The sequence below is a fragment of the Loxodonta africana genome, chromosome 3 (assembly GCF_030014295.1).
Source record: "Loxodonta africana isolate mLoxAfr1 chromosome 3, mLoxAfr1.hap2, whole genome shotgun sequence".
NCBI classification, from domain to species: domain Eukaryota; kingdom Metazoa; phylum Chordata; class Mammalia; order Proboscidea; family Elephantidae; genus Loxodonta; species Loxodonta africana.
In genome coordinates, this window is record NC_087344.1 from 135986164 (window position 1) to 136011110 (window position 24947).

The 24947-nt window shown below is 43.0% G+C and overlaps 1 non-coding gene across 1 annotated transcript; it reads left to right on the forward strand.

Moving 5' to 3' along the window:
• Positions 1 to 742: 742 nt before the first annotated feature.
• TRNAN-GUU (transfer RNA asparagine (anticodon GUU)) lies at positions 743 to 816 on the forward strand. Its single transcript has one exon. It is a non-coding gene; the product is annotated as a tRNA-Asn (tRNA).
• The last annotated feature ends 24131 nt before the right edge of the window (positions 817 to 24947 follow it).

A 24947-nucleotide genomic window follows, 5' to 3' on the forward strand; every position in this document is an offset into this window, starting at 1 on the left:
GTGTGGGAAATAGAAACCGAAAGCCAAAGGAACATGCCTATTAATAAACACAGCTTTAGTTAAGTTTTTTATCCAGCCAAAGGGAGTGTGGGGGGACCACTGGAATGCAAGTTTGCAAGGAGCCCGCAAAGGGGAACAAAGCTATAGCGGATTTGCAGCTCTATCTAAAATTAAAGCTACAATTGGGTACCATCCTAGTTAGTCTTCGTAAACAATCAGCTTTGCTCGCTTTAGGCTGGTATGAAGCTTACTCTGACGCTCCGTTCTTCATAATTCCGTATCAGTACCTGTTGCCCCTGACAATAACGGACTTGACACCGCACGTGGTTGATCACTTTCGTCACCATTCCTCGGAAAGGCCCGGGACATTCAGCGGGGCGTGGCGGGGGTGGGGAGGCCACGCCGTGGACGCGGGCCGGGAGGCTTGGGCGGATGTCGGCGGCCTCTGAACGCCTAGCCCCGCTGGGCGGCAGTTTGTGGCGCTTCCTCCCCTGCGGGTGGTGAGCAGCGACTGTGCCTCTCCCACTGCGCGAGGCCAAATAGTGTCAGCTCGCTCAGGTTCTCAGTATCACCGTCCGAATGTGTCCAACCGCATGATTCTCGGCCTAAGTGTCTGTTGTACTCCCAGCCTCCGGAGAGAGCGCGGGGTCGGACAGCCAGATGGATGTGAAGGTATCACCAGGCTGAGGTTAAAGGACAATTTCTGCCAACAGATAATAAATTTGAAAAGTGAATTCGCTGTGTCTCTGTGGCGCAATTGGTTAGCGCGTTCGGCTGTTAACCGAAAGGTTGGTGGTTCGAGCCCACCCAGGGACGGTATGTGTACTTTAGGCTCTTTGCAGCTGCTTAAAAGCAGCTTTAGTCTGTTGAGGGCTTTTTCCTCAGAGCCGCCAGGACCTCTATCCTCTTCGAATCAAATCCTAAAATAGACCGCGCCAACATTCAAGTACCATAGAAGTGACAAAAGATGGAATTTTTCTGCGGAATATATATTTTCGATGAGTCCCGCGTCCGGGACTTCGGAGTTTACTTATCCCAGAGCCACTGCACGGATTCTTTCACTTCCCGAGGCTGGGGTTTTACAACTGCACACACGGAAACCTGAAAAGTCCCGAGAATGGAGAATAAGAAAACCCCACTCTGATCAGTGGCGCAGCCGCAAGCTTTGTGAGGAAATCTTGGTTTTGCCAAGGTGGGACTTCGAACAAGTTATGGAATTTTTTGAGTCTGTATTTTTTCATGTATAAAAAGGAGCACGTGGGAATACTTCCCTCATGGGTTAAACTAAGTTTGAACGAGAAAGGCACGTAAAGCATTTGAGCGCTGAATAAATGCTCCCTGACCTCAGCTATTATGATTGTTTTCAGTGGCATCATCATCACCACTGCCTTTATCTACCCGCCCTTTTAAACAACTGCAACCCTTTCACAGTAGAGATAGAGCATTGTATATTTACGCATTTCTCAACTGGTGGACGTGACATTGGTTCTAATGTTTATTGTCATAAATAATTCTTCAGAGGACAGTTTATGCAAATATTTTTAATCTCATGTGCAAGTATTTCTCTAAAATAGATTCCTGGAAGTGGGCTTGCCTGATCAAAGTATTTGTGCGTTTCTAATTTTACTAATTCCTGCCTAATTTTTCCCTCCAAAGAAGCTGTACCTAGTCACATCCCCACATTCTGAGAGAATGCTGTTTTCTGGGTGACACTGTAGCTGGCGTTTTAATAGCAGGGCAAACCCATCCCTTTTGCTTGGTGAATGTTATTGCTGTTGGTTTCACACATCACTCTGAATTTTGTGGATGAGGGGCTGGCTCTGATGTTCTTCTGTCTTCTCCTAACTCCTGGGATTCTGGAAAAGTGGTTCCCAGGAGAGATCTGAGTTTACATTGACCTGACTGTACAGATGTTGACAGAGGTAACCCTGTTCCCATCGATCCCGTGACAGAAAGCCCAGGACGCAGCTGCTGAAGAACCCAGAACTCACCCATCCTCCCAGAGTGGGACTTTGATGGTTGTTCCAGAGCCAAATAAAAACTGGAAAGGGAAGACTTTTAAGTTTAATTTTTGATCAGAGTAGGACTTTAAATAATGGAGTTTTACTCTTATTTTCTGTGGCAACTAGAGGAGAGATTGTGATTGAGTCTTTATTTGGGAGAATAGAAATAACTACAAATTTGTCCAGGTTGTAGAAATAGCTCTCTCCCTTTGCTCCATCAGGCATAGGGGTGGTAATGAAACTTCACTGTTGCTAGTGCTGGAATGTCGCACTATGTTTGGGGCCTGCATTCCCCTCTTAGACAGAGTCCAGTGATCTTGAGCTGGAGGTCCCAGGAAACTCCCTCAATCCTCAGCAGGTAGAGCCTTCAGAGAACCTTAGGCAATGTGCCGCAGAATCCGGGAGCTAATTGTTTCTCTAGTCAGCTCATTAGCAGAAGAATAAATACACCATTCTTCCTTCAAAACTACCTCCAGTGAAAATTTCAGAGTCTTGTAAATGTAGGCAGAGCCATCCCCCTACAAAAGTCAAAACACAACAAACTGGTAAAATTCTTAAAAGCCTTTCTAAGCCTGCCATAAAACTCAGAAGCCTTAGGGGAAAGATTTATATATTTCACTACATAAAATTTTAAGAATTTGTATGGCAAGAAACAAAAAACAAATAAATTTGTCAAGCATGCACGGCTGGTATATAACCAGACACTTTTAGATTCAGGCAGTTTATTACTTACATAGACAACAAAAGGATGAGTAGCCAAAGGTGGCTGGGTTCACATCCCACACACCAAAAAGGAAGATACAGAAACAAAGTGGCCTGCTGACTGCAACAAAGTTGCTGAGGAGCCTGTTCTAGATCTCAGCTAAGCAGTGTTAGAGCCGGCAGCTATAGTCTGAGGGTGAACAGACCACAAAACCTGGAAGGGGTTGAGAAACTGTCCCATGACTGCCTCCCTGGGAAGTTAGGGAGGCAAGTGAGAGATGGTCTCCTGGCAATTCTTCACAAGCCTCAAGGCAGTTCTATACACACTTGCAACTTCTCTTGCTCTGGGGGAATCACTTTTTATGTTTGAGGATAAATCATTTCAAACTGAAATGATTGAAAAAGAGTAGTGAGAATGGTTGCACAACTTGAAGAATGAAATCAGTGTCACTGAATTGTACATGTAGAAATTGTTGTGTTGGCATATATTTTGCTATATATATTTTCACCACACACACAAAAATACATATTTCTTAAAATTTTTTTTTTCTGGGGTGTTGAAAATATGTTGTTTCTATTGTTAGGTGCCATCAAGTGGGTTCTGACTCATGGTGACCCTATATACAACAGAAGGAAACACTGCCCTGTACTGTGTCATCCTCAGAACCCAGGCTATATTTGTGCTCATTGTTGCAGCCACTGTGTCAATCCATCTCCCTGAAGATCTTCCTCTCTTCCCCAGACACTCTGCTTTACCAAGCATGACATGTTTCTCCAGGGACTGTGCCCTCTTTCTTCAGGGACTGTGCCCCCTTTCTCCAGGGACTGTTTCCTCCTTCTCCAGGGACTGGTCCCTCCTTATAACATGTCCAAAGTAAGTGAGACAAGTCTAGCCATCCTCACTTCTAAGGAGAACTCTGGTTGTACTTCTTCCAAAACAGATTTGGAAGTGATTTCTGGAATAACTCACCAAAGTTTAAAACAACAGTGGGAGCAATAGCAATTTAGAAGCTGTAATTCGTAGAGTCATTATGAGTCACATTCCACTCGACCTCAACAGGTTTGATTTTTGGTTTCAGTCTGTGGGCGGAACCCTGGGGGCACCGTGGTTTTAAGACTTCACCTGCTGGAGAAAAGGTCGGCAATTTTAATCCACCACCGGTTTCTTGGGATCCCTATGGGGCAGTTTTGCTCTGTCCTACAGGGTCGCTATGAGTCGGAATGGACTCGAAGGCAACGGTTTTTTTTGTTTTTTGTTTTTTTAATTCTTTAGGTAGCTGGGAAACCTTGGTGGCAAGGTAGTTAGGGGCTATGGCTGCTAACCAAAGGGTCAGCAGTTCGAATCCATACGCTGTCCTTGGAAAAACCCTACGGGCAGTTCTGCTCTGCCCTACAGGGTCACTGTGAGTCGGAATCCATGCGACTGCAACGGGTTTTAACTGGTAGATAGCTGACCAGGGACGATTCCATAAAAATGGAAGTGAGGATAAAAACAAACATCCAACGTGGGGCCTGAATACATGACCCTGAGATTAAGAGTCTCATTCTCTACCAGGGGAGCTAGCCAGGCACCACTAGCGTAGTTCTCTCTCCAGAGCTAGAGTCAGTAGTTTATACTCTTACGGTGAAAGTAATCTTTGGGTCTAGGATTTAATGGACGCTGTCTCTACTTTACCACTGAGAAACCCGAGGCTCAAAGAGATCCTGCGCAGGGTCCGGAAGACATGAAAATCAAGAGTCCTTAAACCCCAATATTTCAGCAAATTCCTTCTGGACCGGGTCACTGTGAGAACCCAGGTTCTGAGGGCTCCGGCCCAGGAAGAGCTTGAAGGGAGGGAGATGTGGGCCGCAAACAACCGCGGGGAGCAGAGAAGAGCGGAAACTTGCTCCCAGGACCTTAGAGCTGCAGGCCAAGCTTCCTTCTTCCCAGTCCAAAATCTTTTTCTCCCCTAAGCCGTGACCCAGTTCGGGGAGGGGAGGCAGACGGGGGACAATACGTTATTGGAAATTAGGTCCTATTCATTATTTATTTAGGGGCACAAGTGTGTTTTTAAATACTAAAATTTTGTGTGGCCGGAATAAAAGAGCTTATTCATTGCGTGTGAAGGTCCCACTGAGATTTAAACTCAGATTGGGTTCAGAGCCTCAGGCGCACAACCTGGTGGGATCCTTGGCTTTTCTTCCCAAAGTGTTCAGATCTCCAGCCTCTGAAAGAGATGGAGCCCCGGGATCACCCTCTAGAAGTGTCCTCTCAGCTGCTCACGTGAAGGTCGAAGGAGACTGTCCTTGCAGCCTTGATTACGGCCCTCGTGGATTTTCGTCCTGCCCTGAAGCATCTCTCCTTGTGTGGATGGTGGAAACTATTATTCACCAATTCTTCGACTGCACTCCTGATAGGCTGCCTCCAGCAAAAACAGAATTACAACCTTTAAAAGTTAGGGCTGCCAAAGCAAGTTACAACTACATGCCATCACTGGGATTTGAACAAGGTTGCTGTGCCACAAGGTGGAGTACTAACCAGGGTATGATCATTGCCACTCATACAAGCCAGTTGTACTGAAGTCCTCAAGGGAAATGGATGTACACTTCCAAAAAAGACTCATCCAAGAATATTCATGGCAGCCTTGGTCACAACCAAAAACTAGAAATAGTCCAATTGCACATCAATACTGGTCTATTCATACTTTGGAATAACTCACTGTTGTGTGTCAACTTGGTGGGCCACAATTCTCAGTGGTTTGGCAGCTATGATGTAGTTTGGCAGTGTGTAATGATGTGATCACCTCCATAGTGGGATCTGCCGTGAGTAGTTAATCACTTGAAAGGGAGTTTCCTTGGGGATGTGGCCTGTATCCAGTACAGGTGGACTTTCTGGCAAGGCTTGCAGGCTGTGAATCCTGCAGCTGGCTCTTATTTATTGGACCTCCAGTTCTTGGAACTTGAGCTAGCATCTTACCTGCCGTCTTGCCTGCTGATCTTGGGATTCGTTGGTCTTTGAAGCTGTGAGTCAGAGCCCTGCTATCTGACCTGCTGACCTTGGGTTCACCAGCTTTTGCTACTACATAAATCAGGAGAAACCTCCAGCCTAATCCAGGGACTTGGTATGTTTCAGCCTCTACAACCATGTGAGCCATTTCCTTGATATCAATCTTTCTGTATATATATTTACACACTTTACTGGTTTTGCTTCTCTAAGAACCCAGCCTAAGACATTTGGTACCAAAAATGGCTCTAGAGAAACAAACTTGTATGGATGAGTTTTCTAAATTGGTTCTCAAGTCTGGTTAGTCTTAAAGATGTTGATGACTCTGCTTCCAGTAATAAAGATGGCACTGCAAATCCATTGGCATGAAATGGAGATAGAAATACACAAAATATCACCACCAATAGATCAGGTATTGGTGAGAGGTGAGGCTCTGGGTGATTGCATTGTCTTAGTTATCTAGTGCTGCTATAACACAAATACCACAAGTGGATGGCTTTAACAAAGACAAATTTATTCTTTCACAGCCTAGGAGGAAAGAAGTCCAAATTCATGGTGCCAGCTCCAGGGGAAGGTGTTCTTTCTCTGATAGCTGGGGGGAAAGTCTTTGTCATTAATCTCCACCTGGAGTTGGAATTGACTCAATGGCAATGGAGTGGGGGTGGGGAGGCTGAGGAACTTCTCAGTGCAGGGACCATGGCTCCAAAGAGTGTGATCCCCTCGTGGCTCTTCATTCTTGGTGTCATGAAGTTCCTCCTGTCTCTCTGCTCCCTTCTCTTTTTCGTATCTGAAAAGAGATTGACTCAAGATACAACCTAATTTTGTAGATTGAGTCCTGCCTGATTAACATAACTGCTTCTAGTCCTGCCTCATTAACATCATAGAAGTAGGATTTACAACAGATAGAAAAATCACATCAGATGACAAAATGGTGGACAATCACACAATACTGGGAATCATGGCCTAGCCAAGTTGATACACACTGTGGGGGACACAATTCAATTCATAACATACATGTTTGATACCTTCCTACAATTTTGTCATAATGAGAAGTATAAGGAAACTGGTTGGTTGGTCCTACTTTTGCTAGCAAAGTGGTGAAAGAAAGAGATGAACTCAGTGTTTCAGAGTCAAGACTCACGCATCGCATAAACGACCTCAAATTTCTACTTGTACCTTGGAAGAAAGCCTTATTTCTTGTGGTAACAAAGCTGATATTGCCAAAAACCAAACCCAGAGTCTTATTGTAAGAGTGGCTGAATTACAACAGCAATGAATTCCCAACCTCAAGTGGTGTCTGAGGTTAAAGTGAGGGCATTGACTGGGGAAGAAATGGAATCCTGAAACTTGGGATGGGGATATGGGGGTAGACAGTTAGGAAGCTGGGGACACTGAGTCCCTAAATTCTGTTGAATCACTCCTGCCAACAGAACCAACCATCTCACTAAGCCAACCTCCCCAGTAAAACCATTGGCCCTTCTACCGCCATCTGATAAGATTAACCCAGCTGTGTCTAAAGAGCTTTTGTCTGAGTCATTGCCTGGGATATCGCCTGAGGCAGTGCCTTACACAACAATGCTGAATGTTCTCAAAACACATCCTCACCACCCATTTTGGCTTCTAGATCTATAACTAGACATAAGTCCCAGTGAGCCACAAACGGTGAAGTACTATATTCCTAAATAACTGACTTCTCTAATGCTTACAAACAGAAACCTGGGGAATATGTGTGGGAATGGCTATTAAGGGTATGGGGTAATGGTGCAAGGAACATAAAGATGCATCAGTCTGAATTTATTGATATGGGCCCACTAAGCACAGATTCTTCACCAATATTTCAGCTCAACAGGTTAGGAAAGTTTATTTGGTTGTATTGCTGAAGCATGAATTACATGTTGGCCTACATTAAATCAAGTTGAAGTACCAGACCTGCCTTGGTATACTGTAGAAGAAGGTATCCAATGGCTTAGGGAAACTGGCATGTTAGAGTGGATTTAGCGGATTAGACCCACAGACTCACACATGAAGTGCTCAGAGGATACACTTTTACCATAACAGTGAGGAACAAATTCATGAAGGGAAACCGAGCCTCTTTGAAGATTGCTCTGATTGCTCTTTAATGTAAGTTAGATTTGACAGTGGGAACTTCCCTTACTGAATAAAGACACCTAACTAAAATGGAGCTGATTGGACCCCGTGGTAGTAGAGGTCAAGTGGCGACACTGAATTGACAAAGACAGGGTGGGCACAGTTACCGTGATGGACCATGGAGTCAAAGGAGTAATCAGAATAGTCTAAGTATGGACTTATGGTGTTGACTACTTAGTCATGGTGTCTCTTAGAGTGAAATAGATGGGAAATCTACTTAATATTTACTTGATCTGTACAGGCAGAATAATTCTAGGTCTAGTGAACAGCAGTCTAACTTGAATTGCCATAATAGAAAGTCAATCAATATCTAGACTTGAGCAAATTTACAGTTCCACAGCCCCTTGAATGAAGAGGAGGCTGGGTCCTCTTGAGGAAGGACCCACTACACTGCCAGAATTTTATGCTATTAAACTTCCTCCCAGCCTTTCCCTAAAAGTACCTATGGCCTTTTATGACAGTGACTGTTCGCTGGGGAAAAGGAAATATTAAGACTTTTTGGGGATCACAGACAGTGGCTCTGAACTGACACTATTTTCAAGAGACTTATAACATCACTTTGGCCCACCAGTCCAAGTGGAGGCATGTGGAGTTCAGGTTATTCATGGAGTCTTAATTTCCGGTCCATCTCAGTAGATCAAGTCATCGTCTTTCTCTAACCACTCCTGTCATTGCTCAACGGGCTCATGAACAAGTGGCCATGCTGACAGGGATAGAAGTAATGCGTGGACTCAGCAACATGGACTTCCACTCATCGAGGCCAACTTGGCTACAACCACTGCCGAGTGACCAATTTGCCAGGAGCAGAGACCAACACTGAGTCCCCAGTATGGCACCATTTCCTGAAGGTTATTGCCAGCATCCTGGTGGCAAGGTGACTACCTTGGATTGCTTCCATCACAGAAAAGACATTTTGTTCTTACTGGCATAGACACTTACTCTGGATATGGATTTGTCTTCCCTGTGTGCAACGCTTCTGCCAAAACTACCATCCATGGACTTACAGAATGCGTTATCCACCATCATGATTCCCACACAGCATTGCCTGGGATCAAGGGACTCACTTCACAGCATTTGAAGTGTGGCAGTGGGTCCATGCCCATGGAATTCACTGGTCTCACCATACTCCCCGTCATCTGGAAGCAGCTGGCTTGATAGAACAATGGAATGGCCTCCTAAAGACAAATTACGGCACCAGCTAGGTGGCAATACCTTGCAGGTTTGGGGCAATGTTCTCCAGGAGGCTGTATATGCTTAAGCCAGTGTCCAATATACGGTGCTGTTTCTCCCACAGCCAGGATTTATAGGTCCAGGAATCAAAGGGTGGAAATGGGAGTGGCACCACTCACTATTACCCCTAGTGGCCCACTCACAAGATTTTTGCTTCCTGTCCCCACAACCCTGTATTCTGTGGGTCTCTCTTAGCCCCAAAGGGAGGAATGCTCCCACATGGAGACACATCACTGATTCCATTAAACTGGAAGTTAAGAGTGCCACCTGGCCACTTTGGGCTCTTAAGGCCTCTGGATCAACAGGCAAAGAAGGGAGTTACCATATTGGCTAGTGTGATTTATCCTGATTACCAAGGAGAAATCGAATTGATATTACATAATGGAGGTAAAGAAGCGCACGTGTGGAATGCAGGATATTCCTATGGAGTCTCTTAGTGCTACCATGACCTGTGATTAAGGTCAATGGAAAACTATGGCAACCCAATTCTAACATGACTACTAATGGCCCAGACCCTTTAGGAATGAAGGTTTGGGTCACCCCACCAGGCAAAGAACCAGGACCAGCTGAGGTACTTGCTGAGGGCAAGTGGAATACAGAATGGGTGGTGGAAGAAGGTAGTTCTAAATACCAGTTATGACCATATGACCAGTTGCAGAAACAAGGACTGTACTTGTTATGAGTATTTCTTCCTTGTATGTGTGCATCAAATTATTTTGCTTTGTTCAATTATAAAACATAAGATGTAAACTGGGATACTGTGTTTTCAGTGGTACTTGTGTTTGTTGTGTCATGTTAAGCCCAAGTATGACTTTATAATTGTCTTTATTCAGAGATTATGTATGGCTTAAGGAGATGTGTACAGGTGCCAAGTTGACAAGGGGTGGAGTGTAATCATTAAGGTTGTGTGTCAATTTGGCTGAGCCATGATTCTCAGTGGTTTGGCAGTTACCATGTAGTTTGGTAAAATGATATAATTACCTCCATGATGAGATCCAATATAATGTGATCACCTCGATGAGCACCAGCTGTGAGTAGTCAATCATTTGAAAGGCAGTTTCCCTGAGGGTGTTGCCTGCTTCCAATATAGGTGAACTTTCTGGCAAAGTTTGCTGGCTTTTTCTTGTTCTGGATCCTGAAGCTGGCTCCTGAAGGATTTGGAGTTGAGCTAGCTGCTTACCTGCAGACCTCGGGATTTTTGAGTCTGTGAACCAGCAGCCTGCCAGCTTACCTGTGGTCCTTGGAATTTGTCAGCCTCCACATCCTGTGAACCAGATGCCTACTGTCTGACCTTCAGATCTTGGGTTTGCCAACCCCTGTAGCTGTGTGAGTCAGGAGAAGCCTGACCTACGAACTTAGACTTTCCAGCCTCTACAACTGCGTGAGCCATTTTCTTAATATAAATCTCCCTCTCTCTCTCTCTATATATAGATGCTTCATTGGTTTTACTTCTCTAGAGAACCCAGCCTAAGACAGACCGTATGAACCTCCGTTATTTTATTATTATTCTGTTTACTTATTATTGTTGTTATTCTGTTTACTAAGTGCAAAAATCTTAAGTATGCAACAAGATAATTTTTTTTTATTGTGGTGAAATATATATAACAAAACATTTGCCATTTCAACCATTTTTTTGTGTGTAATTCAGTGACATTAGTTATGTTCATCATATTGTGAAACCATTACCACTATCCATTTCCAAAATTTTCCTCAGAAATTTTGTGCCCCTTAAGCAATAATCCCTGTCACCCATCCCTCATGTCCTTTAACCAAATAAACTTTTGACTCTATGCATTTGCCTCTTGAGATATTCTGTATAAGAGGAATCATACAATATTTGTTCTTTTGTGTCTGACTTATTTCACTCACATAACATTTTCAAAGTTCATTGATGTCGTAGCATGCATCAAAACTTTCTTTTTATGGGTAAATAATATTTCATTGTATGTATAGATCACATTTTATTTATCCATTCATCTGTTGATGGACACAGGTTGTTTTCATCTTTCAGCTATTCTGAATAATGTTGCAGTCAACACTGGTATTACAAGTATCTGTTTGAGTCCCTGTTTCAAGTCTTCTGGGTATATATCTAGGAGTGGAATTGCAGAGTCATATGGTAATTATATACTTACGTCTTTGAAAAACAGCCCAACTGTCTTCTACAGTGGCTGCACTATTTTATAGTCCCACCACAGTGGATGAGGACTCCAGTTTCTCCACATCTTCACCAAGACTTATTTTCTGATAATAGCCATCCTAGTGGGGATAAGGATCCCTAGTGGCACAGTGGTTAAGAGCTTGGCTGCTCACCAAAAGGTCGGCAGTTCGAATCTCAATCCACCCCTCTGCTTCTTGGAAACCCTATGGGGCAGTTGTACTCTGTCCTAGAGGGTCAGACAATGGTTTTGGTTTTGGTGTTAGTGGGGGTGTAGTGGTGTCTTTGTTACCTAGTGTTACTGTAATAGAAATACCACAAGTGGATGGCTTTAGTAAACAGAAGTTTATTCTCTCACAGTCTAGTAGACTAGAAGTCTAGATTAAAGGGGGCCAGCTCCAGGGTAACGTCTTCTCTCTCTGTTGGCTCTGGAGGAAGGTCCTTGTCATCAATATTCCCTTGGGGTAGGAGCTTCTCCGCACAGGAAATCCAGTTCCAAAGGACGCGTTCTGCTCCTGGCACTGCTTTCTTGGTGGTATGAGGTCCTCCTGTCTCCTTGCTCACTTCTATGTCTCAAAGGAGAGTAGCTTAAATTGTAGATTGATCTTGTGGATTGAGTCTACATAACTGCTGCTAATTCCATCTCATTAACATCATAGAGATAGGATTTATAACACATAGGAATTAGGAAAATTACATCAGATGACAAAATGGTGGACAATCACGCAATACTGAAATCATGACCTACACAAGTTGACAGATATTTTGGGGGGACACAAGTCAATCCAGGACAAGTGGTATTTCATGTGGTTTTGATTTGCATTTCCTTAATGACTAATGGGAAATCCTGGTGGCATAGTGGTTAAGTGCTACAGCTGCCAACCAAAAGATTGGCAGTTCGAATCCACCAGACACTCCTTGAAACTCTATGGGACAGGTCTACTGTGTCCTATAGGGTCGCTCTCAGTCGGAATTGACTCTGTGGAAATGGGTTTAGTTTGGTTTCTAATGACTAATGAGGAGTCTCTTGTGGCACAAATGGTTAAGCTCTCGATTACTAGCTGAAAGTTTCAAACCTACCCAGAGGCGCCTCAGAAGACAGGCCTGGTGATCTGCTTCTGAAAGGTCACAGCCCTGAAAACTCTATGAAGCAATTTTACTCTGCACCACCACAAACAACCCTATGACTAATGATGCTGAGAATCTTTTCATGTGCTTATTGGTCATTTGTACATCTTCTTTGGTGTGCAATTTAAGTCCTTTGCCCATTTTTTAAGTTGGGTTGTTTATTTTTTTGTTGTTGAATTGTAGTTCTTCATAAATATATATTCTGTGTATTAAACATTTATCAGATACATGGTCTCCAAATATTTTCTCCCATTCTGTAGATTGTCTCTTTGTTGATAATGTCCTCAGACTCACAAAAGTTTTTAATTTTGATGAAGTCCAACTTATTTATTTTTCATTTGTTGCTCATACTTTTGGGTCATATGTAAGAATCTGTTGTTGAAAACTAAGTTCCAAAGCATTACCCTTGTAATTTATTCTAAGAGTTTTATAGTTTCAGTTTTGAGGTCATTGATCCATTTTGAGTTAATTTTCAGATAGGCTGTGAGGTCTGGGTCCGGCTTTATTTAATTAATTTATTTTTGCACCTGGAAATCATTTATTGAGCAGACTATTCTTTCCCCCATTGAATGAACTTAGCATCCTTGTTGAAAATTAATTGACCATAGATGTATGAGCTTATTTATGGGCTTTCAATTCCTTTTCATCAGTCTATATATCTATATTATTTTTTATTTTTATATATCTATATTATACCAGTACCAGATGTTTTGACTATTGTAACTTTATATTACATTTTTAAATTGGGAAAAAATTTGAAACTGGACAAGTTCTCCTACTACGTTCCTCTTTTAAAGATTGCTTTGGCTATTCAGGGCCCCTTATAATTACATATAAATTGCATGGTGCTTATTGGGAACCCTGGTGGCATAGTGGTTAAGTGCTACGGCTGTTAACCAAGAGGTCAGCAGTTCAAATCTGCCAGGGGCTCCTTGGAAACTCTGTGGGGGCAGTTCTACTCTGTCCTGTAGGGTCACTATGAGCCAGAATCGACTCAACGGCAGTGAGTTTGGTTTTCGTTTTTTTTTCCATTTCTAAGAAAGCTATTGGAATTTTGATGGGGATCGTTCTGAGTCTACATATTGCTTTGTTTTGTACTGACATCTTCACAATATTAAATCTTTCAGTCCAGGAACAAGGATGTCTTCCCTTATTTAAGATCTTTAATTTCCTTCAGCAATGTTTCATAGTTTTCATGGAAAAGTCCTTCATGTCCCTGGTTAAATTTATTCTTAAGTATTTTATTCTTTTAGATGTATCTAAATGGAATTTTCTTAATTTCCTCTTCAGATTGCTCTTTCCTTGTGTATAGAAACTGAACTGATTTTTGTGTGTTGACCTTGTACCCTGTGACATTGCCAAATTCATTCATTATTTATTGTTAGCTTATAGTAGTAGCTTTCTTCTGGGTTCTTTGAGATTTCCTATATATAGGATTAGGGCTCTGGTGGTGCAGGGGTTACGTGTTTGGCAGCTAATCAAAAGGTAAGCAGTTGGAATTCACCAGCTGCTCCCTGGAAACCCTATGGGGCAGTCCTTTGGGGTCGCTATGAGTGGCAATTAACTCGGCAGCATCATTTATTTTCTACACCATGTTATCTGAGAATAGGGATAGTTTTACTTCTCCATTCCTTGTTTGAATACTTTTTACTTCTTTTTCTTGCCTGATTGCTCTGGCTAGGACTTCCAGTATTATCTTGAATAGCAACAGTCTGATCCCCAGCTCATCATGGGGATAGCATTTTATTCCGTTGTGCATGGGGTCACCATGAGTCGTGGGCCAGTCTGACGAAGCTAATAACAATTGCAACACTAGTCATTGGCTCCTGTGACAGGGTGCTGTGAATAAAAAGATGAATAAGACAAAGCTTCTGCCTTGAGGTGTTTACAGTCTTGTGAGGGAGATGAACCCCAAAACACGTGACTTAAGTGCCCAATTTCCTTCTCTCTAGATGATCAAGGCAGATGATCTCTCTAGATGATTACTCTGGTTTCCCATTGTTTCAGGCATTGGTCCTCCCTATCCTTTGCTTCTTTGTCCTCTCCCAGGGTCCCAGGCATCTCTCCAATGTCAAACCTCCTTTTCTCCCTTCTCTGTCTTCCTATCCTCTATCCCTTGGTCTCCTTGTGTCTACTCAGGTGTTGGGTTTTTGGATTGCACAGAGTCTTTAACATGTTGGCTATCTCATTTGCTGTCTCAGTTTCTTACTTTATCTCTTGTTGAAAAAACAGAACAAAGCAAAGCACGAAAAAATATATGCATTATCAAATAATATTTATTATGTTTACCTGATGAAATGGAGCCTGTAGTCCCATTCCTTAGGCTCTTACAAGATAAAATATATGAGCAATATTTTATTAATGGAAATTTACAAATCATGAAATCAAAGATGACTTGTAGAGAGGATGAAATACCCTGTTATAAACATGACACCTGGCTTCTGATATTGGTTCAGCAGTATTTGCTATTAGTGAGCATAATCTTCATGTTCACATTAATCAATCAATATAATAAACATATTGAAGATCCAAGTTTTATCAGATACTGGGGAACAAAGAAGAGGAGGAAAGGTCCCTAGCCCCAAACAAGTAATTGACCAGTTGGAGACAGTTAAGAAAATACCAGAGCTATTTTTTTTTTTTAATATAAATAGCTTAGGATAAGGGGTGGACTGTGATCCTTAAGGTTGCATCAGCTTGGCTGGGCCATGATTTTCAGTGGTTTGGCAGTTATGATATAGTTTGGCAGCTGCATAATGATATGATCACCACCATGATGAAATTTGATACGATGGGATTACCTCCATGATGCGATGTGCTGTATCTAATCAGTTGAAAGGGAATTTCCTTGGGGGTGTGGTCTGCATCTAATATAGGTGGACTTTCTGGCAAGGCTTGATGGCTTTTGCTCACTCTGGGTCCTGCAGCTGGCTCCTGTTTGCCTGACCTCTGGTCCTTGGAACTTGAGCTAGCAGCTTACCTGCCATCTTGCCTGCCAATCTTAGGATTCGGTGATCTTAGCAGTCTGTGAGCAAGAGTCCTGCTGTGTGACTTGCTGATCTTGGGTTCACCAGCCTCTGCTGCTACGTGAATCAGGAGAAGCCTTCAGCCTAATCCTTGGACTTGGAAAGTTTCAGCCTCTACATCCTCGTGAGCCATTTCCTTGATATAAATCTCTCTCTCTCTCTGTATATATTTATACGCTTTACGGATTTTGCTTCTGTAGAGAACCCAGCCTAAGATACCTGCATTAATATGAAAATTAACAAGTAAAGCAGGCAGGCAACAATGTGTATGGATATATTTCAGAAACACTAAGCTGTTTGACCAAAATAAAATAAAATAAAAGCCAGGTACTACAAGATAAAAAAAAAAAAAAGATATACACCATTAATGTGACCTCCGAGAGCAGGCAAGTCTAATCTCTGGTGATAAAAATCAGAATAGTGATTGCTATGCGGGGGTGGTTGGGGATTGATTGGACAAGAGTTCTACAGACCGTGGCCGGATGACAGAAATTTTCTACAGCTTGACTTGGGTGATGGTTACATTTTTCAAAATTTAATAAGCCGCCTGCTTAAGATTTTTACATGTCATACTATGTGAGTTACATTTAAGGATTAACTGTTGGCATAAACATGGGAGACAGAATGGAATTAAGACTGTAAGGACCATGGCAAGAAGCTTGGATTATACTTTAAACTCATTAAAAATTCATTCTTCTTTAGTCTAAAAAAGCCACACTGATATTTGAAATATCTCAATCAGAACAATGGTTATGACCACGCTCTCTTTATATTCAGGGACAGGCGGCATTTCATCTTCTGCTCTATTATGGGGCATGTCTAGGGTTTCCGGATGACCAGACCCCAGGTTTGTGCACTATCGCAGCTTTGAGTTCTGCAGCAATATGGCCTCAGCTAAGGGGTGCAGCCTTTGCAAGAATTAAAGGCAAGCCTCAAGAGAAGTCAGTTCGTCCGAAGATAGACGCCAGAAGCTGCTGAGGTTACTGCGGCCACCATGAAGAGTACCAGCCCCTATCCGATCACCGCATGCCATAAACTTGCTGACTTATGTTGCACTACCTTGAATATTTTTGACGTAAAGAACCGGACGGCTCTGTAGCTTTTCTCTCTTTCAAGTCCTCTCTGGGTTCCCTCCCTCACCACCCTCCCCATTTTGTTGCCTCACAAAAACTTTTCTCTCCTCGCCAGGATCCCCCCGCCTCTGTCTCTGCAAAGTGCCCCTGGAGGTCTCGTCCACGTCCACGCCTCCCTGTTTCCCTTGTCTCTTCACAGTTCCCCCTTCCCCCCTAATTTTCCCCACTCCCGCCACACCGATCGCAACTGAGTCGAGCTGGGGGCGTCCAGCGGCGCGGGCGGGCGGGCAGGGCCAATGCCGAGCAGCCGACGCTAAGGAACGTCCTGGAGCCCACGAGCCTCAGCGTGTTTCGGGCACCGCCCGGCACAGCTGGTGGTCACAGGCGCAGGGGTTTCCGGGGGTCGCTGGCTTCTGAGGCGGACCAAGAGCAAGTAGGGGCGAAGGCCATCCGACACAACTTCTAGCTTCGGAATCACCCAGTGCATAGGTTTCAAACGTGAAGAGCAACACAATCTGGGAAAAGAAAGCTTTATCATTTTGATATCTACAAAAAACCCAACTCTTTCAGTTTTCCGTGGCTTGGGCGTCTGCGCAGTTGCGCCGCATAAAGAGGGTAGCGCCGTCTAGTGGGTGGTGAGAAATCCCTCTTTGTTGAGACAGAAAACTGACTCCTCAAGTCTCGGGGCCCATGTGCTTAGCGCGTACTGCTGTTAACTGAGAGGCTGATTATTCCACCCAACCCGGGAATGTGTCTCACACTTTAAAAAATTTAGTATTTGGTCGATTCTACTCTGCACATTGTCTCACGTAAAGACAGACAAAGACCTTGCTTACCCATGGTCCCTTGTCCACAGCAGGAGGACCTAAAGCAGGGTCCTGCCAGAGAACCAAGTAGGTGCACTACCGTAAATCTTGGAAGAGGAGATTATTACCCTCTTCACTACTTTTGGAAACCCTGATGGTGTAGTGGTTAAGTGCTACCGCTGCTAACCAAGAGGTCGGCAGTTCAAATCCTCCAGTCGCTCCTTGGAAACTCTACTGGGCAGTTCTACTCTGTCCATTAGGGTCCAAATGGACTCTATGGCAGAGGTTTCTTTTTTTGGTTTCACTACTTTTGGAAACCCTGGTGGCGTAGTGGTTAAGTGCTATGGCAGTTCGAATCCGCCAGGCGCTCCTTGGAAACTACTGGGCAGTTCTACTCTGTCTGATATGGTCGCTATGAGTCGGAATCCGCTCCACGGCACTGGGTTTGGTTTGGTTTTGGTTTCACTATTTTTGACACAGGAATTTCTTCCATTGCTTGTACTGTTATTCAACGCTGTGTATATGTAGGTACTTTGGTAATTAGTTGGTTCTATGATTTTACGATTAAAATAATGCTGGAGTTATCATTCTTGAACACATTAACTTTGACCCTTTGTGCAAGTATTTCTACAGGGTAGAATCCTGGAAGAGCAATTGCTCTATCACTATGTTTACATGGTTTTTATGTAATTCTTTTTTTCTCCTTCGTGGGCTTATTCGTTGTAACGCGTTGTTTTTGTTATTTTAATGTTTGATCTAGGGTTTCTAGTACACATCTTCAACTTCTCACAGCCTGCCTTCGAGTGATATTATACCTCTCACATTTCTCCTCTGCCTGCCTTTATGCTCTTATTGTCATGCATTTTACCTTTAAATATGTTAGAAACAACACAATCCATTGTTATTACTTTTGTTAACATGGGCAAATATTTTTAAAGAGATTTAAATAACCAGAAAAAAAAACTTGGGTATCTACCCCTGTAGATACCACTGCTGGTGTTCTTCATTCCTTTGTGTAGATCCGGATTTCCATTTGGAATCAGTTTCCTTCTGCCCAGAGGACTCCTTTAACGTTTCTTGTAGCGTGGGTCTGGTGGAGAATTCTTTCAGCTTTACTGTGTCTTAAAATGTTTCTATTCACCTTCATTTTTTAAAGTTTTTTTTTTTTTTTTCCCCTTCAGTACTTTAAAGGTACTGCTCCGCTGTCTTCGTTGGCAAGGCATCTGATGAGAAATCTTTGTAATCCTTATTGTTGCTCCTCAGTATGTACTGTGTCTTTTTCCTCTGGCTGTTTTTAAGATTTTTCCCTTTTTCACTGGATTTGAGCTATTTGATTATGATGTGCTTAGGTGTGTTTTTCTTCATGTTTCTCATGCTTGGGGTTCATTCAGCTTCTGGGGCCAGTGGATTTGTAGTTTTCATTATGATTGGAAAATTTTCTGCTACTATTTCTTTTTTCTGTTTTTGAATATTTTATTGTGTTTTAGGTGAAAGTTTACACAGTAAATTAGATTCCCATTCAACAATTCATTCACAAATTTTTTTGTGACGTTGTTTACAAACCCGTAATGTGTCAGCACTCTCCCTATTTCCACCCTGCCTGCCCTGTTTCCATTCATCCAATTTCCCTGACCCTCCTTGCCTTCTCATTTTTGCTTTTGTGTAACTGTATAGTTGATTGTTTAAAGGAGCACATTGGTCATGGGCATTATTGTTTATTTTATAGGCCAATGTATTATTTGGCTGAAACGTGGCCTCCAGGAGTGGCTTCAGGTCCAGGTTAAAAGTGTATCTTAGGGATGGCTGTGATTTGTTTAAAAAATGTTCTTTCTCCCTCTAACTTTTTGGGGACTTTAGTTACTTGTACATTAGGCCACTTTAGGTTGCTCTAAAGTTCACTGATGCTCTTTAAATTTTTTTAACTTATTTTTTTCCTTCAAGTTCTTAAAAAGGCATTATTTATTCTGTTTATTCAGTCTTGTGTTCCTTCCAGTGTTTATTTCTGAAGTGATTGTTCTGAATTTCTTATTTTCCGGATTTTATCATGTTAATTCTTAGTTTTTCTAATTCAGATTTAATTGATTCTTTAATAATTTATAACCTTTTTTTTAATGCATTTTAGCTCAATGAGATGGATCACCACAGTGGCTGCAACAATGAGCTCAAACATAACAATGATTGTGAGGATGGTGCAGGACCAGGCAGCGTTCTCTTCTGTTGGTACGTAGGATGGCTATGAGTCAGAACTCACTTGATGGCACCTAACAACAACAACAACAGAAATATTGGGCTATAGGGTTCGACTGTTTTGTGGGAATGTCTTTATGCCATGTTTAGTTTGGCTATGGTGATGTTCTCCTTATTCCCTTTTTTGTTTTTTGTGATTTTACTTTTGTATATTTTTAAAGAATCAATAATAAAGAGTTTGTAAAAAATTATCTGAGATGCTGGGCCACATAAAATAATTGCAGGTATATAATTCTGAATTTCATCACACATTCCCCAAAGACCAAAGAAATCAACTGGAAGGAGTTTGTTAGTGTTTTCACTCTATTCTATACCCTTAGCATAGCTAGAGGGCAGAAAATACAAAATTTGATTGTTGCGTATTTAAGGAAATGACCAGTTCAAAACCAGCAGAACTCTGATGGCTATAGTAACAGAGATCAACCAAATAATGCCCCAAACACACACACACACACACATACACGAATGGATATATACATACAGATATAAACATACACACATACACGCACACACATACACAGGAAAAGGCAGTGGTGGGGAGGAGGACATGGTGAAACACAGATAAAAATCATACACAATTAAAATGTGAAGAACACATCTGATACCTGTTGTGTAAGAGCACTGGCTACTGGGAATTTAAAAGAAAAGGCTTGAAAGTGTACAGAAATAGAAGTGCCAGTCTTGGAAGGCACAATTTCTGGGAGAAAGGGTTGTTGACTTGGAAGGAGGAAGCAATTTTGGGTATTAGTGGTAAAGAAAAGGAAAGCAAATGTGTGGAAATTTAAGGCCCTGTTGAAAAAAACCACCACCTGTCTGTATGTTTGTCATACGTCGGTGGCTTGTGTGTTGCTGTGATGTTAGAAGCTATGCCATTGATATTTCAAATACCAGCAGGGTCACCTATGGTGGAAAGTTTCAGCAGAGCTTCCAGACCAAGAAAGATTAAAAAGAAAGGCCTGGCGATTACTTCCAAACATATTAGAGAAGTCAAGCAGTTCTTGTGCAGTGTAGTGTATCTCCTCCTGGGTCACATTTTACACTTCACCTTTTGGAACTCTCTGGGACTTAAGCCTAGTTATAGACCTAGAAGCAAAAATGGGTGGTGAGAGTGAGTCCTGGGAATATTCAGCAATGTCTTGTAAGGCATCTACCTCAGGCAACGCCCCAGGCAATGTCCCTAGGGTTGACTCAGGTGATACCTCAAACAGACTCTTCTGGTACAGCTAGGTTAGTCTCATCAGATGGGGGTAAAAGGGATAATGGTTTTACTGAGGAGGGAGGCTAAGCAGACAAAGATGGAGTGATCTCTTCAGGTGGGAGTAAGTGGGCTGGTTCTGCTGGCAGGAGTGATTCAACAGAATTTAGGGGCACAGTGTCCCCAGCTTCCTGATTATCTGCCCATATGTCCCCATCCCAAGTTTCAGGATTCCTGTTCTTCCCAATCAATGACCTCATTTTAACTTCAGACACCATTCAAGATTGGAAATTCCATTAGTGTAATAATCCAGCCACTCTTACCATAAGACTCTGGGTTTGTATTTTGGCAATAGTAGCTCTGTTACTACAAGAAGTAAGGCTTTCTTTCAGAGCACAAGTGGCAACTCTGAGGTCTTTTATATGGCACTTGAGCTGTGGCTCTGAAGCCCTGAGCTCATCTTTTTTTTTTTTTTTTTTTACCACTTCTTCTAATGAATGTAGGACCAACCAACCAGCTTCCCTATACTTCTCATTCTGACATAATTGAAGAAAAGTATCAAATGTGATCACTCAGAGCCTCACTTCTCACCAATACTTGAACTATTGGTAGTGATATTTTGGGTATTAGTACTTCCACCTCACACCATGGATTAGCAGCACTGTCTTCACTACTGGAAGCACGGTCAGAAGAGCCTTTAAGACAAGTCCAACTGAAGAAACAATTTAAAAAACTCATCCTTACTATTCTGTTTCTCTGGAACCACTCTCAGTACCAAATGTCTTAGGCTGGGTTCTCTAGAGAAGCAAAACCAGCGAAGCAGATATATATATATATATATAAATATGTATATATGTGTGTGTGTGTATATATATATATATATATAGAGAGAGAGAGAGAGAGAGAGAGAGAGAGAGAGATTTATCTTAAATAAATGTCCCACAGAGTTGTAGAGGCTGGCAAGTCTCAAGTCCATGGGTCAGACATCTGGCTGGAGGCTTCTCCTGTCTCCATAGCTGCAGGGGCTGGTAAATTCAAGATCGGTAGGTAAATGGCAGGCCACTGGCTCAAGTTGAAGAACATGAGATCAGAAGATGAGCCAAACGCAAGATCCAGAGCAAGTAAGTGAGTGAGCTTTGCCAGAAAGTCCATACATATACTGGGTGCAGGCCATATCCCCAGGGAAACTCCCCTTACAACTGATTGGCTGATCACATCAGATCACATCATGGAGGATGGCTACATCATTACACATCTGCCAAATTACATCATTATATTATGTAACTGGTAAACTACACTATTACATAACTGCCAAACCACTGAGGATCATGGCCCAGCCAAGCTGACGTAGAACCTTAACCATCACACACTATAAACTCATTTATTACCTTAATATTTCTCTCAACTTGTTGCTAAAACAACCTAAAAATAATTTTATCTATTCCTCTAAAAATGTTAAATTTTGCTTAAATATACATTTACCTACTGTGCTTTTGCTTCCTAGGAAAGGTAAATCTCATGACAGTCAAATAGATGTTCACATTCTAAACTTGCCTTACTCTGGTTTCACTGATGATCAACCCTGATGACAATCCTTATAAAATATTTTTTAGTTATGAAAATTAATAACAACTCAGGTAAGGTAATATTTATACTATTATGGTGTATATTCCAAATATTCTGGTATAAAATAATCCTTTACTAATAGGTCATTCTGCTCAGATAATTTGATGGGAATATACCATTTGGCTAAAGGCCTAAGAGAATTAATTTTTGACTGTATAAACAGGTTCTTGCTTGAGGAGATCTACCTCTCTTTCGTTCAAAGAGCTCTGTGCTTGTGAATTTGTTGAGGGTCTGTGACTCTCTATTGCTGTGATTCAAGTCAGACTACGCTCACCAGGCCAAGAATGTTTCTGCTTATACAAATCAAGTAAGACTTTTAATAGGTTGCCCATCCATTTCATTTCTAGGGACACCGAACAATGAGTTAATGCCGAAGAGCTTTGAGGGTAAGACCATTCTGATTATTGCTTCAGCTATGCTACTCATCGTGGTAACTGTGGTCACCTTGTCTTTAAGGGTTAAGAGTTGTCACTTTACCCTTCCAATCCCATCTTCTCATCATCCGCATTCATTTCAAGGGTCCCAGCTCAATGGCAGCAGTTCCCACTGTCCTTCATGAAATAGCCACCGCAGAGTTCTTCGAGGATGTGAAAACAGTTCTCTTGGATATATTTCTCACAGCCTTGTTTAAGGTAGTGTCTTCTTGATCTTTCCAGGGGATAAAAATAGGGGTGAATGACCCTGTCTGTGGAGTGTACAATTCCTGGGAGGTAATCTCTAAACACTTGAGATTTCCCCAGTGATAGGAGTCTTTGTAATTCATGGAGGGACTCCAGGTCACCGCCTGAGAGTTTATGCTGAAGGGGCAAGAGTGGCCTTTTTGAGTGGATAAAGAGGAGAGGTCCCCAAGAGGCTGGTTTAGAGAGGTATTGACAAAGGAAAAGAGAAACCAAAGAATCTTGAGATATCTGCAAGTTACTCTCAAATAGGGTAGCAAATACATATACATGGAGAGATGGACAAAGCAGGTGCGGAAAATGTTCATTGGTAAATGTACACGAAAGAATACATAAAGTTACCATTCTTTCAACTATTTTTATGTTTGAAATTGTTTTGAAAAGGAAGGCTGAAACTCTTGTCCCAGGTTCTACTTTGTTCTCTTGAGATGAAAATTCTGAAAGCGAAAGGACAGGTTTCTAAGATGAGGACCCCAGGAGTGGTGGCGGTTCCCAGCTGTTTATCGCCTCTCACCTCTCCAAGCCTGGGCGATGCCGAGACTGTTCAGAAGATCCTGGCGGAGAGACGTTGCAAAAGGTTCTTACCTGACCGGCAATCGAGCCCGGGATATGGCGTTGAAAGAGCCAAATCCTAGCCACTAAAAAACAACGGAAAACAGTCGGACGGTTTCTTCTCTCCCGCCTGGAGATAGCACCTGTCTTTACATCAAACTCTGGCAAGCCTGGAGGCCTACCTTCCGCGGTGCCGCCCTCTACTCCAGCCGTTGTCCCTGAAGGCTATTTTCTCCCTGCCTTCTCCAAAAGGCGGGTCAGCCTGCTGGACACCGAGCGCTGTCGGGTCTCCGCAAGTCTCGGAGCGAGGTCGCTGCTCGCTCCCCGCGGCACCTCAGGCCTGATCTAGAGATGCGGCTCTGCATGGCGGCGGCGTGCAAAGACATGGTGTGACCGGGTCCAGGGCAGGGGAGAAGCGTGCAGGGAGGAGGCGCGCAGGGTGGGAAGGGGGCCCAACACGAGCTCCTGAGATCTGCAACCTCAGAAAGGGCTCAGACAGATGCAGAAACCGAGACAGCCTGGATGGAAAATTCTTTCGGCCACGGCGCCGGGACCTGGAACTGAAGCCCAGATCTTTCCCCTAAAACAGGCTGAACGGGAACTTTGCCCATGGTAGTTGATGGCAACTCCATCCTTTCAAATGCTCACGCAAAAAACTGCAAGTTCTACTTGGCACCGGTGTTTTCCTCAGACCATACACGTAATTAGTTAGGAATTTGTCTTTTCTTGTCCGCGAAGTGTGGACGTTGGTCTCATAATTCCCCCTTTCCTGAGTTCTGAATTTGGACCAACGACTCTCCTGATAAGGCGGGAGATCTGTTTAAGGCGCCACCTTAGGCTGCTCAGAACTTAGGGTTCGACACCCTAAGTGGGGTGGAGCTGCCTTCGCCTCTTTTCTTTGGCTCTGTCCCTCAAAATCAGCCTGATCCTGGCCTGTCTTGAATAATTGGAGACTTGCCTGAGACCCCTCGGCTCTGCTAGACTCTGTGGGTCCAGAACCCCACCAACTCCCTTCTGGTTCTGCCTGCAGAAAAGCTTCCAAAGGCGCCTTTTTCTGTTTCTTGAAGCCGGTGCGGACGAGGTGTCGGAAGCACGGAGGCTAACTCTGCGAGCTTGTGGTTCCCCAGTAGCCCGCTGTCTGTCTGCCTCCGTAGGGGAGGGAAACCGTTCCCTTTGTCCCGTTTAGGAGGGATTCCGACAGGGTTCTCTGGGTGGGCGGGGAAGGTGGAAGATAGACCACAAATGGAAGGCAAGAGGAAAAGTACCTTTCGAAACCTCCTGATGTCACCAGGTAGAAACCCTAGGTTCTTACTGGGCATGACTTGCATTGAGCAATAAATGAGAGTTGGAGGTGGGAGAACAGGAAAGCCAGCTTTATTTGATTGTATGAGGG